Source organism: Drosophila gunungcola (genome assembly GCF_025200985.1).
Source record: "Drosophila gunungcola strain Sukarami chromosome 2L unlocalized genomic scaffold, Dgunungcola_SK_2 000007F, whole genome shotgun sequence".
NCBI lineage: Eukaryota > Metazoa > Arthropoda > Insecta > Diptera > Drosophilidae > Drosophila > Drosophila gunungcola.
Window position 1 is genome coordinate 2,307,501 of NW_026453162.1, and position 6,259 is coordinate 2,313,759.

Genomic DNA, 6,259 nt, shown 5'->3' on the forward strand with positions numbered 1-6,259 from the left:
CAAATCATCATTGCTTCAATGCTTTTAAACATATACGCAAGTTAATCATAATTTTAATGTTTCAAGAACAAAATAGCTGCAATGGTATATGAACATCGGCTTGCCGAAGTTTGCTTCCTTTCTTGAATAATTATTGAGATTGAAATGATTGAGGTGTCGTTGTATACGTATTTGGACTTTTATCGGCACAATAGCTCCAATATTCGAAACATTTTCTCGCATTTAAGCCACTATTTCTCCTGAATCAATTGACTTTCTAAAAGTCTTAGTATGCAGAGACTCTTATAAAATAGATGCCTTTTTATTTGTTAAGTTCGGACTGTTCCATGCTGATTCCGACTAGTTTTCGAGTTTTCCGACTATTAGATACCCGTTACTCAGCCAACAAACTTCCAACTAAGTATTTCCCCTACAAAACAATCGAAGTTTAGGTGTCGCCAACTGTCGAAATGCATATGCAAAACTAGAAGCTAAGATCGTGCAGCACCCCCACCCCACAAAAAAATATACAGTCCACTTTTTGTAGTCGAAAAAAAAAATATGTATGTTATTTATGTAATTCATATTAAGGATGTTTAAAAGAACACAAATAATCATAAAGTATTATGAGCTCTGGGAATATCACGTTAATCGATCTAGAGCCATAATTTATGACCTTTTACTCAACCAAGACAAGTTTTTTGTTTTTATAACAATAATCCCAGAAGGCCATTATATATTTTAACACGCCACACAAAAATGTTCCTTATCGTGTATGATATGAGGAGTGTTGCAAAGATCCCAAATCTTCGAGTATTTGGTGCTCTCTTTCCAGAGCAGGTCACTTATCAGTATTCTGGTGACTTTAAAGGCGGAGCCCGTGTCTATCACGGCCAATAATCCACAGGTCCGTCGGGTGCCGTAAAAAAAAAGCAAGACAAGGGTGCAGTGCTTAGCACTTGTAATCTTTATTTGCAGTCCACTTGAGCTATCAAATATTATCGCTTAAGATGTGTCTTACACACTGCACCAAGGGGCCTGTGCGGGTAGGCGACAGATAAGACTAGAATAAAAATCTTGAAAAATATTTGGAAAAATAAAACAGTTTTAATTCAGAACTCAATGTAAAAGGTTGTTTTAAAGGTTGTTTATTTGGCATCCCTAACATCCATCGATCACGTATTGCATGAGTGCATTATTATCCGCAATGCCACATGAAACCACTACTTTTATTTTAAGCAAATACTTTAATTTGTTTTCATTCATTAACTCCTTTATTAATGCTTTTTTTCAACATGTGCTAGTTTCTGACTCCACGTTCACGTTCCCTCATAATGTACATCTTAGCAAGACCCTTGAGAGACCGTTTTGCAAAAATTAATTTTTGAAGATTATCCCAATACATTATAGAAGCCATGTCAGCGAGGGTGTCAACTCCACGAAATGGTCGGATAGAATTTTCAACGTCACGAAAATTTACAGAGAATCGCGGCAAAGCCATGCTAAAACTCTTTACTGAAACGGAATCGTTAGTTTCGGAAGCCACTGTATACGCCTTCCTGTTGTTTTTGTTCCGCAACTCCATTTGCTTTACTGTGCTGCCTCGCACGAACTGAAATTCCCCTTCTTCATCGCTTGAAGTTTTCACGTTCTGCACCTCCTCTTCGTCTTCATCATTCTTCATCTATTTCATCAACTTCGGCGTCCTCTTTTTCCACATCCTTTAGCAGATTTCCCGTACGCAAATTTCGGTAAACAATTAGCACTTAATCGTTTTCGTCCGCAATAAGTTGGAAATTATTGCAAGGTGATTGTTGGACAGATTTTTGGCAACATAAGACACTTTTTCGTTAAACAGATCATACCTTTCAGAAAAATCGAATCCCTCGAAAGCTCGAAACCATTGTCTATTCTGTCGGTCTCCGTCGCACTCGTATGCGAACTTATGTAGCAACATTATTTTTCTTCCCCGTTTTAAAGGTTTGCAAAACTGAGTCAAAATCAGCAATCTGCGACATGGCTTAGGCAAAAAAGACAACAAATTTTGGCAACTTCTGTATTTAATTCATCGTCGATCTCTTCCTTTTCGTAGTTCTTGTCATTTTCTTCGTCTTCGTCGTACTCGACGTTTTTTCATACGTTCGCGTAGTTATACATGTACGAATGTAGATCAGGGCTACAACGTCGTTTTTTTCGTACTCGAACTATCTAGAAACTTTTAGATTTCATCTCTTTTATCTTATTTTCATCGTTTTAAAAGTGGTTTGTATATACTTTTTGTCGTTTTCTTTTCACTTTTCACGTAGGTTGAGCGCCAATATATGTGGGATTGGTTCTCTGTTTTAAATTAGATTTCCCACTCTCTTAGTTTTATTATAATATTTAATAGTTTTATTTAAATTCAAAGAAGGGATAATTCGTTAGGGTAACAGATTTTGGGTTTTTAAATCAAACTAATCAAGTTTAAACAGCGATTTTTAATATCTTTTCGTAGTTTTTTAAGTTGTTGTTTTTCCACCTCTCGGTCAATCTTGTTTCGTTTTCTCCCTGCTGACTTCTGAAAATGCTTTTTTGGCATTAGAACGTATTAAAATTAAATCATCGAAAAAGAAATTTAAAACATTTAGAGCTTTGGTTCCCAAGAAAGGGATAAACAAGCCACTTGGTTGGTTATTAGAAATAAGATAATAATCCCAATTATAACATTTTATGGTTATCGTGAATCGATCTAGAGCCAAAATTTACGATCTGTTACTCAACCCACTTGTAATCTATAAGTGCTGCCACTTGAGGCTTTGATTTTTAATTTTATCACTTAAATTGTTGATGCGGTCTCTTCGTAGGCCATAGATAAGACTATTTTACAACTCTCACCAATGATACTTCCTAGAGACTTGATGAATTAAACCAGTTTTGAAATTATAACTCAGCAAATGAAGACGTCTTAAAATTTGGTCGTTATTTTCAGCATTTTAAACCTAAAAGGTCTCAAAGCGGTGAATTGATTACTCCAAAAATGCTAATTGAACACCCAAACCAAGCAGCTGTAGCCTTCTGTAAATTGTCCAACGGGTAAATAGGACTTGTCTACTTCCCAAAAAGTGGAAAAAATCCGTTATCATAATGATAACGAAACCTGGCAAAGATCATATACAACCAGCTTTGTACAGACAAATTCTCAACCGAACCCGTCTACAACGCAATGATTTTTCAGATCAGCAACAGTTATTAGAGCCTTAATCTTTCGTCAGTAATTTTGCTTTTTAATTTAAGGTTTAATACATATGTCGTTAGTCTGCCCAAGCAGAAGATTACATAAATAAATTGTAAATGTAAAAAAATAAAACGCTTCCAATATAGTTGTAGTATTTTTAAAAATGCCTCCAACAGAAACTGAATGGTGAAAAAGTAGTGTACTTTTGTGGAAGGCCAAGCAAGGTAGGTCTTTCAGTCGACAGGCGGAAATATCAGATGGCGGATAAAACAGGTCCAGGGAGCAGTTGCAGTATCGTAGTAGGTACCGCTGCTGGCACTGAGCCTGACAGTTCTCCAGCATGTACTTCTGGCCTTCCAGAGTCTGAAAGTGCTCGCTGTTCTGCTCATAGTCCATTACACAACGCCGCCACCGCGACGGCAGTCTTAATGTGCTTTCGTCGAAGTAGTGATATACCTTTGTAACGGCAACATTGGCGCGGGTGTGAGGCAACAAACCGAACCACACCGAAGCCTATACCACTGTCAACTGTTTTCTTTGGGGTCTAAAAACGCAGGCAACTTTTAATATTTGTGATGAATTTTGCGATATATGTATACTCTTGCGGAAAATATTTTAGTTTTAGTCAGAAGTTTTCAAAGTTTTTCTGGAGACAGTTCCGACCTTATAATATAAATTTTCTTAATCAGGATTATCAGCCAAATCGGTCTAGTCATGGCCGTATAGTCATGTCCGTCTGTCTGTTTCTACGCAAACTAGTCTCTCCGTTTAAAAGCTATTTGGATGAAACTTTTTAAAAATGCTTCTTTCTATTCCAAGGTTTTTACTTCACAGTTTTTCAGTTTATCTGGTTATTTTTCGAGATGTAGTATTAATTCAAAAACATGGTTTAAACTTTTTTAAAATTGTGAAAAGACTGTTAAGCGAATCCACTGCTTTCGTATGACAAACTTTGGTCGCTTAGATACTTGAATGTATATCTGCCTTTGACTGGTCCGAGCTTTATTCAGCACTAACATGGCTGAGGCTATTAATATCTTTTATAATGCATTGAACTCCGTCTTCCAAAAGTGTGTTCCGTTACTCTATCCGTCTAACTCCAGTACACCAGTGCCATCACGGGCATATAAGACGCTGGTCTACGAGGACAAACCTCTTGGAACTAACGTCTTTCGTTTTAAATGGCTTCAGAAATAACCATCAGACTGACGTTGTTAAAACCGATTTTAGTCAAGCGTTTGATTTTGTAAATCACTCTCTTCTTGTACGGAAGGTAGACATATTAGGGTTTTTTAATGATCTTCTAACATTGATTTTGAGTTATCTTAGTGGTAGGACACAACGAGTCCCCTTAAAAGGCTCTGTCTCTAAAATGATTTAAGTAACTTCAGGCGTCCCAAAAGGAAACCACCTTGGCCCACTTCTGTTTACCTTATTTATTAACGATCTCCCTTTTGTTTTGACAAAGTCGCGTGTCCTCATGTACGTAGGTGTCGTTAAGTTATGCATGCAACATAGCGATATTTTCCTCTGTTTAGATTTACATGAGGACCCTAATGCTATTCAAACCTGGCGTTTTGTTAATCTATTGGACTTAAATAGCACTAAATGCAAAGTAATGACATGTTATTGGGTGAACTCTCAATATGCCACGAATAAGTTCGGTGGTTGTGAGCTGAATAGAACTAGACGTATTGATGACCTTGGCGTCCCTTTGCACCCAATACTTATGTTTTCTGTCCATATTACTATCATGGTAAATAAAACCAGGGGAGTGCCTTAATTGGGATGCAACCTAATCTTACTATCTTACCCTAGCAGACATCTTCTAATTAATTTACCAATTTTAGCTAATCGTAGAACGATGCTTGGTATAACTTCTATTCTTATTCTTATTCTTATTCTTATTCACGGAGTCCTGAGTTACTGGGTCGACTAAATTTCTCTGCGCCTATTAGAACTACCGAAACTATATTCCTCTTATTTTAAGCCACTGCCGATCAAACCATGATAAGCATGAACCTTCTAGAGTAATATGCAATGACTTTAACAAACGCTATCACATTATTTCTACTACCGACTCTTTACCGATTTTGAAAGCATTAATCTTTTTTAACTTAGCACGAGTAGTATAGTTCTATATAGTATGTTTCGTATTGTTCTCTTTCTTTCACCCCTCGCGTTCTCGTTTTGAACACTCCTGGGGCTCGCGCGTAACAAGCATTACTTAGTGTCGTAAGGGCAACTTCTTTGTACTGACCATAAAGCATCAACGCCCAAAAAATCGGACAACGATATCGTATAGCTGCCATAGGAACGACCGAAAAATTAATCGGAAAATCGACTTAGCTTTATTGTTTTTAAACATACGCAAATGACAATATTAAATTTTGGAAATAGCTGCAAAGGGTATATAAACTTCGGATTGCCCAAGTTGAAGGGTTTAGTTTGGCTTTAAAAAATATCCGTTTTACCCTGCAATGATCTACTACCCTTTTGATCCTGGATTGTCCGGGAATGATGTGCTTCTTGTAGTAACAGTTTCAGAAGCAGTCCCTTGTTATTCGTTGTCTCTGGACCCCTTCGCTGATTAAGCTCGTTGAATGGCAGACAACGTAGGCATCTGGGTCAAAAAAGCTTTCAGCAATTAGGAGGCGCTGTCTCCCAAAAACAGTCACCGAGAACTTCGGAACATCTCTAGGACATCTCAGTATCTATTTGCGTAAAGTTCAAGTGATTAAGATCGTCCAGGAGCTCCCCTGGAAAGGATCGAATACGTTAGATTTATCAAAACTTAAACCTTAAACTTTAAACACGATCAAAAAGTCTCTCTTGGGTCTCTGTGGTTGAATATATATTTCTGTTTTCAAGTAGTCGAGAACAGTTTAGTTGGTTCTTGTTGCAAATGATGACCACTGGAAAGGAGATATAATGAATGGCTATAGTTGGCTTAAGCTGCTTGTTTTGGTAACACTTCCTCAACAAATAGCTAACGTATAAAGGCGATGAACCACAGAATAATAAAATGATTCAGGACTTAGTCTTAACCAGTAAGTCTCACCGCAT

The 6,259-nt window shown here is 37.2% G+C and overlaps 1 pseudogene; it reads right to left on the reverse strand.

The window, feature by feature from the left end:
- Positions 1-6,259, reverse strand: part of LOC128253209 (pickpocket protein 19-like) — a 22,342-nt pseudogene extending 16,083 nt beyond the window's left edge.